At 34.1% G+C, this 12,919-nt stretch overlaps 1 protein-coding gene across 1 annotated transcript in view; it reads left to right on the forward strand.

The window, feature by feature from the left end:
• Positions 1 to 3,161: 3,161 nt before the first annotated feature.
• LOC106079962 (glutamate receptor ionotropic, kainate 2-like) overlaps positions 3,162 to 12,919 on the forward strand; it is a 312,000-nt gene continuing 302,242 nt past the window's right edge. The window contains exon 1 of the mRNA XM_056032977.1: positions 3,162 to 3,763. The gene's annotated coding sequence lies outside the window, so the exon portion shown is untranslated. The remainder of the gene's footprint in view (positions 3,764 to 12,919) is intronic.

Genomic DNA, 12,919 nt, shown 5'->3' on the forward strand with positions numbered 1-12,919 from the left:
TGTCAGTTGTTAAGAGTAACAAAAAAACTAAAACAAATTAATTCCACTTATCTTATTCATGGCAAACCAGTAACACAGACTAAAAACGCAAAATACCTAGGTGTTATAATAAATGAAAAACTGTCATGGAATCCACATATTGATGAAACTACAAAAAAATCAAACAAAGCATTAGGATTTATTAAAAGAAATTTCTATAAATCAAATAAGAACATAAAACTAAAATGTTATTTAACCTTGGTTAGGCCAATAATAGAATATGCATCCTCTGTTTGGGACCCCTCAACTCAAGAAAACATTAAGAAACTAGAACAGACACAAAATAGAGCAGTGCGATTCATAACAAACGAATATTCACATTTGACTAGAGTAACACCTTTAGTAAAATCACTAAATTTAGAAAGCCTTCAGGACAGAAGGCTCAAAAGTAAAGTAGCAATAATACATAAAACACTGAACCATAATCTTCAAATACAAAAACAAAATTTAATAAAATACTCTGAAAGACACAAAGATAAAGGCACATTCCTCGTCCCATATGCTAGGACAAATTTGTACAAATACTCCTTCTTCCCTAGTGCTATTAGAGCATGGAATGGGTTGCCTGAGCTAGCCAGGAAAACCAGTGACTTGGCAGAATTTAAGTCATTGGTTAATATGCATGACTAAATGCATGACGCGTAGGACGTAATCATCTTCTTTTTTGAAGTAACGTCTGTATTATATAAGATAAGATAAGAATACAGCTACAGAAATAAGTGAATACATGTGTTTTCTAAATCAAGATTCAATGTTCGAACGCTTTGATTCTCCCACAATAAATAGATTTCACACATACAAACACACACACACATATATATATATATATATATATATATATATATATATATATATATATATATACTCGACATATGTTACCCGCGACCCGCGGGTCTTTATTTGCGCATTACCGTCGATATAGTCACTGAGAGTGAGAGTAAACAATTAAACGAAATAATAATGTAATAAGTAAAGCGAATGTGTCAATGTAAAAATAGTGTGAATGAAGCTATCAAATCAGAATAGCTAATAGGCTTAAATCCATTTTTTTTTAAAATTAAAACATTTGCTTGTAGGCCTACATATATTTGATTAAAATTTGAGATGAATAGACTAAATTTTGTATGTTCATGTGTATAAAGTATATATTGAGGTAGACATAGATCTAAATCTACACTAATCTAGAGTTAAACATTGGCTTTTATAGAGTTCATTCTGTGCTGTGCATGCGTGACCTTTTTTCATGAATGAATATAAGCCTATCTCAACACGGCTACGCAGCTTTAGCGAACAGCGAACGAATGTATTAAAATGCTTTAGAAAAACAAATTTGAATGTTAATTTGATTAAAATATGAAATGAATGGACAATAATTGGTATATTTATGTGTTAAAGCACAAAACTATCTTTGCGAAAAGAAGTTTTATCATCTTAGAGTTCAATAAGAGTTTTAGACCTAGGCCTAGGAATAGACTCAGTAGAGAGATGTGTTAATGTGTAACCATTGGTAATGTCTAATGAAATAATGTTCGCCAGGAAATCTGTAGTCACAGATATCAGGAACTAATTTATGTAAAAAATGCTTTTGAATAATCTAGTGGATTGGATTTAGATGTATGTTAAACTTAGCTAATGATCCTTTCAAGTTTTTTTCTCTTTCGCTACGAAAATAAAATTAGTTTTGCGAAAATGGGTTTACCCGAAGTCGATACATTCATATCTATTAAAAACGAAAAGAGCGATAGCGATTATAAAGTGAACAATTAAACGAAATAATTTTTAGTACGCGATTCATGAATGAATATAGATCTAGGCCTATCTCAACTCGGCTTCGCAGCTTTCGTAAACGAATGCAGTCTATTAAAAATGCTTTAGAAAACCAAATTTGAATGTTTATTTGATCAAAATAGGAAATGAATGGACTATAATTAGTAGTATAGTATAAAACTATCTGTGCTAAGAGAAGTTTTATCCTCTAGAGTTGAATTAGAGTTTTAGATCTAGGGATGGGATTATAAAGTAAACAATTAAACGAATTAATTTTTAGTAAGCGATTCATTACGGTATTGTCTAATGAAAGAATGTTTGTCAGGAAATCTGCAGTCACAGATATAACGAACTAATTAATTCAAAAAATGATTTTGAAACACAAAATTGAAGGTTAATTAATATCTAAATCCTAGGTCTAAATCCTTTCGATCTTTTCTATGTCAACATTGTAGACATGGCCTAGATCCATAAAATACTAAAGCTGTAATAGAATTGGACAACTTTTTTTTTTTAGGGTCTTAAGTTTGTTTTAGGGCTACAATACATACACTAAGGTCTAAGTTGGTACCTAAGAAACATTCCTGCCAAGTTTTATCAAGATTGGTCAAGCGGTTTTGATGTCTATAAGTAACATACATACATACCCCTCACATTCTACTTTATAGTATATATATATATATATATATATATATATATATATATATATATAAAGCCTTTAGTATAGAAGACTCAAAAGTAAAGTAGCAATTATACATAAAACACTGAACCATAATCTTCAAATACAAAACAAAATCGAATAAAATACTCAGAAAGACACAAAGATAAAGGCACATTCATCGTTCCATATGCTAGGACAAATTTGTACAACTGTTCTTTCTTCCCTAGCGCTATTAGAGCTATTAGTCGCCTAGGCCAGCCAGGAAAACTAGTGACTTGGCAGATTTTAAGTCATTGGTTAACATGCATGACTAGATGCATGACGCTTAGGACGTAATCATCTTCTTTTTTGAAGTAACGTCTGTATTTTATAAGTTAAGAGCTCTCTACCTTTCTCTATCTCTTTCTCTTCACTTGTGTATATCTTTTTCTCTCTAGCCTTTAAGAAACGACTATATAAGCACGTTTTATCTAGTTCTCCCACTCCCACGTGATCCCTAGATCCCCTGGCAACTATCCCATTCCACGAAAAAGTCTCCATTTAGCACTAGGTGCGGTGTCCGTTAGAGTCCATAAAGAAAAAAAAAAGGAACTAAATGGAACATCTCATACTCCAAACCGTGGCGGCTTTTACTGCCATCAGCCTCTCTCCCTTGTCTGCCACGGATCTGTGAGGAGGCGGTGGCGATGAGGAGCCGAGTGAGCGCTCGTTGTGACCATGCGAAATGCACGCGAGTCATGTATTACACCACCCCTGCTACCACGCCACGGACACGGGGCGACTCCAGGCACCCACTCCCCAGACCCCGACTCACCTCACCTTTACCCCTCCTCTCCCCTCCTCCTCTGTTGTCTTTACTCACCAGGAATGCCTCCCCCCCTAACCCTCCTTTTGTATTTCCATGGCAGTTGACTAAACGGCCTAAGAACCGTAACTCTATTGTTTTGATATGTACATAATCTACATAGCAAGGAACTAAGTGTACACGAACAGAACGAAAGAGCGTGACTAGTCTCCCCTTGCATCAAGAGGACATAACTGTCAGTACAGATGAATGGAACCCTGGATGATAGAAACCAAGACGTGTTATCCATTGGATCTCTCAACAACACTGTCAGGTTCTCAACCCTTGGGTTGTCTTGGAGCACTGTTTAGGACATCCGGTTAGTTCTCAAACTATTCATACTGGATATCATTTCTCGCTTGGAAGTGTTAAAAAAAAAGTGCATCAAATTAATTCTCTGAGGACTGGATAACTTATGGATATTTTTCCTTTGGATAGAATCGCTGGATAAAGTAAGGCCGTAGTTGTAACTACATACACATACACTTTAAGTTAATTAAGAACATTAGAGTTAAGGTTATAGTAATTAATGATTACAGTCAGAACGAAAAAAAATTTTTTTAAAATAAACATTTGTATGTGTCCAGTAAGGGATATCCACACTTCTTAGATCACCCTTTCACCTCCCGAAATAACCAGGACAAATGTGAGTTGATGTTGACTACTATTTTCTATTATTATTGTCTTCTAAATGTGTTGACCAATGACCAGCTCGAGCTGTTTGATGTTTTGATAAGGACACGGTGTGGTGATACTAACGTGTCAACAAGTGTGTTATTATAGAGCCTGCTTTTTAGTAGTGGGGGGGGGGAGCTAGATATGGAAAACATTGGACGGGATCTCAATGAAAGATTATTAATATTTTTTAAATTAGTTTTGGCTTTTTGACGTGTCGATTTGGCATATATTTCTCTGTATCTTAGAATAAGAAAGAACAATGCAGAAGGCTCAGGTGCGTAGTGAGAGAAACGTTCGCAAGGGGAAGAAACTTTATTGGCACGCACCCCCCACCACCCATTTTACATGAATATCATAGAAATAAAGGCTTATAAATATAAAGTATTTAATAATAATATAATACAAATAACTTTAGAATGTATTACCTAACTAAAATATCTAAAGTAATTTTCTTTTGGCGTCCCTCTGCGTGTGGAACCTCCCCCCCCCCCGAGTGTGCTGCCCGGGACATCGTCCCCCCTTCCCCCTCCCTCTCTACGCCTCTAGGCAGACTAGGCATGTCATTATAATGACTCATTTCGTAGTCTATTATTATATTTATTCATCATGCCAGATTTTGTTTTCTTGTGTATGACAGAAAGTTAGTCAACGTTACCTAAACAAATACCCCAATCCCTGGACCAACGTTACCTAAACAAATACCCCAATTCCTGGACCAACGTTACCTAAACAAATACCCCAATTCCTGGACCAACGTTACCTAAACAAATACCCCTGGTATCCCTGGACCAACGTTACCTAAACAAATACCCCAATCCCTGGACCAACGTTACCTAAACAAATACCCCTGGTATCCCTGGACCAACGTTACCTAAACAAATGCCCCAATCCCTGGACCAACGTTACCTAAACAAATACCCCTGGTATCCCTGGACCAACGTTACCTAAACAAATACCCCTGGTATCCCTGGACCAACGTTACCTAAACAAATACCCCTGGTATCCCTGGACATAACACAACTTGTGCAGGAAGTATAATATTTTCTACGAACTTTTCTTTAAGCAAAATTTAAACTGAACAACAAATAACAGTCTAACCGACCTCCAGTACAAAAACGAATTATAGTAATTGATATAATGTATATCAAACAAAATATAACGTTGTATAGCACAATATAACGATTGTAGAGCAGTTTATAAAAATAAAATAACAACCTCGTATAGCACTATAGAGCAGCATATAACGATGTATAAAAGAATACAATAGTACAGAACAGTACCACAAAAGTACACCAGTAAAAAACCAATCCAACTAATGTCTCAAAAAGACTGTTTTTGTTGGCACTATCTCATCCCGCAGGGCTGCTGGTGCAAGGAATGTACATCTAGAATTAACCCGGCTTTAAACATGACAGCTAAATGAGAGCTAGGCTAGACTCTCTGTGTTGCCTTGTTATACAGTTCAGTCAAAGTTTCAGCAGTTAAAAACTCATTTACAAGTATTAATAAAGTTGCCATTAAGTGTACGTTGCATGTTGCTTATTTCAACCACACAAATTCAAGAGATGCTAAGAAGTGTTGCTCAGGTGACACCGGGTTTCAACATCATTTTGAAGAGGCGAGTCTAGTTACAAAACTAAGCACTACATTCAACTCGATGAGGAAGAAGGACTTTTCTTTAGTGCTGTGATAAAAAACTTTGTTGTACGACGTAGAGTCTCGTACAGATCGGGTGACCTTGTGACCTTCAAGATACTTAGCCTCGGTAGCAGGGGACACTTTCCAAGGGGGACTCTCCAAAGTGAAACACCCTCGGTTAGGTGTTTTAGGTTGAAGAAAGCCGCTTCAAGATTGGCTGTATCCCAAGCACTCTCTTTTGCAAAGCTTCTGCCTTTTTAGCGCCTGCGAAAGGGAAAAAGACGCTATTAGTTTTTAGTGAAATGTCTGTCAGTCCATTTGTCCGTCCGTCCCGTTAGATGGCGTAAATTAGAAAACAGTGAAAATCCGATATCATATTTTAGTCCATTCAAAGTTCTGATGCAACGGCTATTTTTTTTCTTTTCTAAAAGCGAAAAATCAAATTTTTTAAATCCCTTACACCACTTTTATAACTTTTCACTATTAATAGTATCAAAACAAAAAGAGTGGCTCTTTAGTAGGGAAAACTATAATTTACCATATTTGTAACACATTTATGCAAATGGTTTTAAATTTTTTTGTTAAAAATGTGTTTTTTTTTCATTTGTATTGCTACGTTATGTAAGTTCTGTCCTACTAACTACTACAATTACCCCAAAAAAATGTTTACTTTTTTTTTTTTAAGAGAAAAAATCTATTTAGTATGCATATAAGTTGGACATAATTTAAAACAACAATTAATAAGTAGTTTTTCATATTATGGCGTAAACTGCAGCTTTAAAAGTATCATAGAACACTTAACAATTAGATCAAATAGATATTCATTATAAGACAACAGTTAGGCCAGGTTCACATTTAACTTCACATCCACTTTCACCTATCCTTTGGTCTGCTGGACCGCTGGGGCAACACATAAGATCTGTCAACCTTCTTTCTCCATTCTTCTCTGTCATTTGTCTTTGATAGAATTTCATTCTGATGTTCTTTTTGAAAATATTGAAAGCCTGCCTTTTTACCTGCCTGGTGGACCACTTCGGGGGCCGATTTTGAGTTTGTGTTTCCGCACAAACTGTCTTTGTAACCTTGTTTCTCTTTACATTACTTTTCTTTACATTACATTACTTTACATTTCTTTATATTATCTCTACAAAGGTCTTCATGCTTTCTTCGTTCACATCCAAATGTATTTTAGAAGCATTTTTAGAGGTTTGTGTTTTCTTAGGTATAGATTAAAACTGCATGCATTTTTTTAATACTTAAGTGTTTTCAGATGACAGAAACTCCACCTGTGTTACTATTTAGAATTGCCACGCATATAAAAGAAAAGATTTCTAAAAAAAAAAAAAAAAAAGAAAAAAGAAAGAGAATTAAGACAAGTGTCAGTTTGTGACTGAAGAATGTCACCAGAGATCAATGCGTAGATTGTGGTGTCTTTTTAACTAATGGCTAATGTCAGCTCTATGACCTCCAACAAAACACAGGTTGTGTTTAGTGACAGTTAATTGACCAGTGGCCATTGAAAAATGTTCTGCTTAATTACAGGAAGCTTTGAATTGGACAAGTGAAGATAGACAGAGTTAGGGTTATATTTCCTCTGTCTCCGTCTCTCCTTCTCCGTCTCTCCTTCTCTGTCTCTCTCGCATCTATCTATCTATCTATCTATCTATCTATCTATCTATCTATCTATCTATCTATCTATCTATCTATCTATCTATCTATCTGCCTGTCTGTCTGTCTGTCTGTCTGTCTTTCTGTCTGTCTGTCTGTCTGTCTGTCTGTCTGTCTGTCTGTCTATCTGTCTGTCTGTCTGTCTGTCTGTCTATGTATCTATCTATCTATATCAAATCCGTCTAACTATATTATTCGTACCTACTTACCAAATGTACTTATTGTTTCAAGAGTTCAGCCACACAAAATAAATGAAACAAAACGGAATTCAAATCTACATTCAACTGTTACAAAAATAGATCAAGGTCTAACTTGCAATAGCATTTTGTGTAGAATAGTACCTAGGCTAGTACCAGAATCATGTGTTATATTAGCGATTTTTATAGACGAACTCAAATCCATAAATTGTTACTTTTTTGCCGTATCCGGTGTAAAGAATACGGAAAAATTGGTAAGCGAAGTATTTTAGTGAACCAAATAATAATTTTTGTTCACATTTCAATGAATCCAATTTATAATCTCTAACTTTTGTTGTACAAAGTAATTTTTATTATTTAGGTGGCAAAACTGAACTTTGACCTTGGCGTCCTTGACATTGTTTTGTTCATTTATTTATTTCCATTTCTCTCGTAACCTCATTTGACTTTCATACGTTGTTGACCTTAGATTTTAATTGCTTCATATCGTTGTATTACTGAAAGTACGCAATGAGCAATGCAGAAATCAAAGTGTCAACAATGAGCAGTCATCTTTGATTCACTTGCAGTGTGTAAATACAACACATGATACAAGTCCACATATACTATCTACTTCTTATATAAATTATAGGATCACTAGCTTCTTTTAAGGAAACACTTTTGGTCACTTGGTTCATCTAACACACGGGACCACTTGTCGCTGCTCAAAGAGCACACGGGACCACTTGTCGACGCTCAACGAACACACGGGACCCACCGGGTGTTCTCGCCTTTGTGGTAATCGCCCGAAGGTGAAATCTCTCTCCAGTCGAGTAATCGCACACAACTATTGATAATTGCCCGCAGCTGTTGAGTAAGGTTACGTAAATAATCGAATACATATCTCATCATTTTTCTGTCACTATCCACTGCTTCAGTTCGACACACCGATACACCATAGAGATACAGGAACTATATTCTTTATAACGATATCTGCTGTCCTGGCTTGGGATTTTGTGTATTGTCTGTTTGATACTATTTCGCTGATTTTAAACGCGAGTCCAAACACATCCAAGGAAGACAAAAATGAACAATATACTGAATAAAACTTGTGAAGACTTCAACTGATGTTTATTTACATATGGGGATGATAGTTTTGTCTCTCTCTCCGTCGCTTCAATAAGCTGTCTATTCACCATACATCTTGCTACAAGCCCTAGCCATATTCTTCACTTATTCTGCCACGTCACTCGTCTGTCTGACTACGTTAATTTAAAACAAGATTACAAAGAGAGTTTGTGTTACACAAACTCAGAGGCGGCCCCCGTCAAAGTCGGATCCCTGTCGGATTTGCATATTCGCAAATAATATTCAAGAAGTGATTTAATTTTGATGTAAAATGTTTTACATGTTTCGGATGTTCCTTCAGAGTTGAAGATAATTACTTCTTAGTCCAAACCTCCCGCAGAACGACGGGGGATGGGAGCGGGCAGGGTTTGAACCCTGGACCATCTATAAATCTGAACGACAGTCTAGCGCGAAAACCTCACGACCAGGCAGCCTTCCGATGGTCAAAAGTAATAATGTTTCAAAGATTCATTTGCCGTAAATTTAAATTTAAATTAAATAAAAAAAATAGTAGATTAGTTTTAGTATATTAAAACATTACAATATTGATCAAAACGTTTGGAAATGAAAATCTACACTTTTTTTTTACACTTTAAGTTTAGAAATTGAAATTCTACATCTTAATCTAGTCTATTTTAGTCTAAACTAGATCTACAAATTCTAGATATAGACTCTAAAATAATTTTAATTAGAATATAAATCCAGATCTAGATATACTGTAATAAAAATCTAGATCTAGTTTAAAAAATCTAGATTAGATTTAAATCAAGATATCCTTCCTTTTTTAACATAACGAGGCTTAATAAACATTACTATACCGAGTTCTTTTTTCATTTCATTTGAAGAATTAATTCCATATAACGTCAGAGGGAAAAAAAACACTACGTCACACGGCCTAGCTAGACTAAAAATCGCCTTCATCTATAAGAGCCATTTATCCGAGTGTTCATTGACTTTGGTGCACCGAGTGCGTTCTTTAAGCATTTCATTTAAAGAATTCATTCCATATAACGTCAAAGGAAAAAAAAAACACTACGTCACACGGCCTAGCTAGAATAAAAATCGCCTTCATCATTACGAGCCATTTATTGAGTGTTCATAGACATTGGTGCACCGAGTGCGTTCTTTTAGCATTTCTTTTAAAGAATTCATTCCATATGACGTCAAAGGAAAAAAAAAACACTACGTCACACGGCTTAGCTAGACTAAAATATGTTTTTATTAATACAAGCAATTTTTCGAGGGTTAATAGACATTGGTGCACCGAGTGCGTTCTTTTAACATTACATTTAAAGAGTCGATTCATATGACGTCAAAGAAAAAAAATTCCATTACCTCACAATAGGCTAGTACCGGTACCATAAAAAAATGACTTTATTTACACGAGATATTTAACGAGGGTTCATAGACATTGGTGCACTGAGTTCTAATAGAATTTATTTAAAAAGGATCAAAGCCGCATTGTTTTTTGCGTTTTGTCTGTCAGTCGGTCTGTCCGTCATCTTGATATAAAAAAAACAACAACTAAAGTTATTAAAAATTGATTAACCTTTATTCTACGTTTCAAAACATCGCAATAATTTTTAGGTATGAACACAATTGAAAAGTTTATATAATAGATTGTTCCGGATGTTTGTATAAGTAGTAAAAGAAAAAGAGAATTTCAGATAAATGAAATACCGTTAATTAAATTTTTTGAATGGTCTCGTATAAAAATTAGATGTACTACAGCCATGTGGAGAGATTTTCATACCTTACTTTGGTGTTTGGATTCTGTTTTCCTTAAAAATCGGAACATAATATTAACGATAATTAGATTTTTTAATGTTTTAGGTAGAAAGTTAAATGTACTGTAAGAGAGTAGTGAGTTAAAATATTTTTCATAAAAATCCGTAAAAACATTATTTCGTAAATGAGAAGATTATTTGTTTATTAATTAGAAGAGGAAGTTCAAACAATTATTTGGCGTTAGTAGATTTTTAAATAAATTCGGAAATTTCTGGCGACGATTTATAAGAAACAAAATCGGAACTTTCTTTATCGATTACAAAACTTCTATGTTATGTTTTAGGAAAAAAATTAAATGTCTAAAAAGTAATTTTCAGTAATCAATTCTAGTAAATTACTTTTTTTTAAAGCCCTGAACAACCTATTGTCAATATTTCCAAAATTTGTTTAAAGATGAAAATACGGAACAATTTGATATTGATAAACAAATTATAGTGACGCATTGTCAAATAATATAAGTATAATATTAGTAAATTATGCGATTTCAAACAATCATTAGGCATAATTCATGTTTTATAAAACAATATCCGGAACATTTTTACACTTAATGAAATATAAGTCAGTATAGAGATTTTGATTTAGCATTAATATGATATTTACATAAAAAACGGAACAACATATTATTGATAATGTGTTTTTGAAACGTTTAAGCATGGAAATTGAATGTAATATAAATTAGAAGAGCAAACAAACATTTGTTGGGGTTGATTAGTTTTGCACAAAAAAATCCGGAACAATCAATTTTTAGATACTTAAAACTATTGAGATGTTACGGGAGGAACATTTAAGTGTAAATCAGATTTTCAATAGCTTTTAGAGTTCTAATTTTTTTAATCTAATCGTGACGGACAGACTGACCAACAGACAAAACGCACAAAAATAATCTTCTTTTATTCGGAGGGGGGCACTAAAGAAAAAATAAATAAAATCTGATTTTTTAAAAAAGTTTAAGAAATTGGTTTAGCGCCTGGTCATGTAGCGACGTTACGCTACTGCACGAAAATCGCAGCATAAAAAGTCCATTAAAAAAATGTGCGTGATATTTACATACAAAATGCATTATTAGCCTTTATAAACAAACAGAAATGTTTTCTTTTAATTTTAGCAGCTAGTTGACCAGAAAAAACATCTTTAACTATTATTTATTTTTGTTGTAAACATTTCCTGTACATTTTAAAAATATATTTGACTTGGTGATACTGAAAATACACAGAAATTGTCCATCTTTGTTAGCATATTGTAACATTGCCTCCCTTACATTTACGTAATTGTTTTAGAATTGGTGTATTTTTATGAAAAAATCGCTTGCATAATTAATTTTATAAATTAAACGGTTTGCTTTTAGAAAACCAAAAGTAGCCGTTGCACCTAAACTTTTCAAGCCGCATTTAATGGTGAAATAATATTTTTCATATCTCTTCTAGTTTTCGAGATCTGAGTGTGACAGTCGGACAGACGGACAGACGGACATTTTGCACAAACCTAATAGCGGCTTTTTCCCCTTACGTGGGGCCGCTAAAAATGTACAATCTATTTAATTACAAAACTAACATACTCTCTAAAGTAAACTAGGTCACTGCAGTGCACATTAAGAAATGAAACAGACAATTTTAAGCTGAGTAAGAAACGACAAATTGGAACATTTATATTAAGCTAAGACAATGAAGAACTCTCTAAATATATCACCTGGAATCATTATAGGCCTACAACTCAAGATATTCTGATGAAATTCTAATCATATTCTGTTCTTAAACTCTAAGCCTTATGTCAATTGTTTTCATCAGTTTTTACTATTTATGGGTGACTAAAAAAAGATTAATTCATATAACACAATGAATTTAAAGTCCTGCATTATCTGTTTAAACATTTCCAGGCAATACCAAAGTATTATCTGATTTGTTACATTAGTAAAAATCAATTATAAGAAACATATCTCACGTCAAGGAGTGTTTCATAGCACTTAGTAAAACCTTTCTTGCTCAGATCTTGGAAACACTTTGCTGCAAAGATATTATAGTTAGTACATTGTTGCTTAGATCAGTGAGTACTTTGTTGCTTAGATCAGTTAGTACTTTGTTGCTTAGATCAGTGAGTACTTTGTTGCCTAGATCAGTGAGTACTTTGTTGCTTAGATCAGTGAGTACTTTGTTGCTTAGATCAGTGAGTACTTTGTTGCTTAGATCAGTGAGTATTTTGTTACTTAGATCAGTGAGTACATTGTTGCTTAGATCAGTGAGTACTTTGTTGCTTAGATCAGTGAGTACTTTGTTGTTTAGATCAGTGAGTACTTTGTTGCTTAGATCAGTGAGTATTTTGTTGCTTAGATCAGTGAGTACTTTTGCTTAGTGCTTAGATCAGTGAGTATTTTGTTGCTTAGATCAGTGAGTATTTTGTTGCTTAGATCTGTGTACTTTGTTGCTTAGATCTGTGTACTTTGTTGCTTAGATCATTGAGTACTTTGTTGCTTAGATCAGTGAGTATTTTGTTGCTTAGATCTGTGTATTTTGTTGCTTAGATCAGTGAGTATTTTGT

This window comes from Biomphalaria glabrata, chromosome 6, assembly GCF_947242115.1.
Source record: "Biomphalaria glabrata chromosome 6, xgBioGlab47.1, whole genome shotgun sequence".
Taxonomy (NCBI): Eukaryota; Metazoa; Mollusca; class Gastropoda; family Planorbidae; genus Biomphalaria; species Biomphalaria glabrata.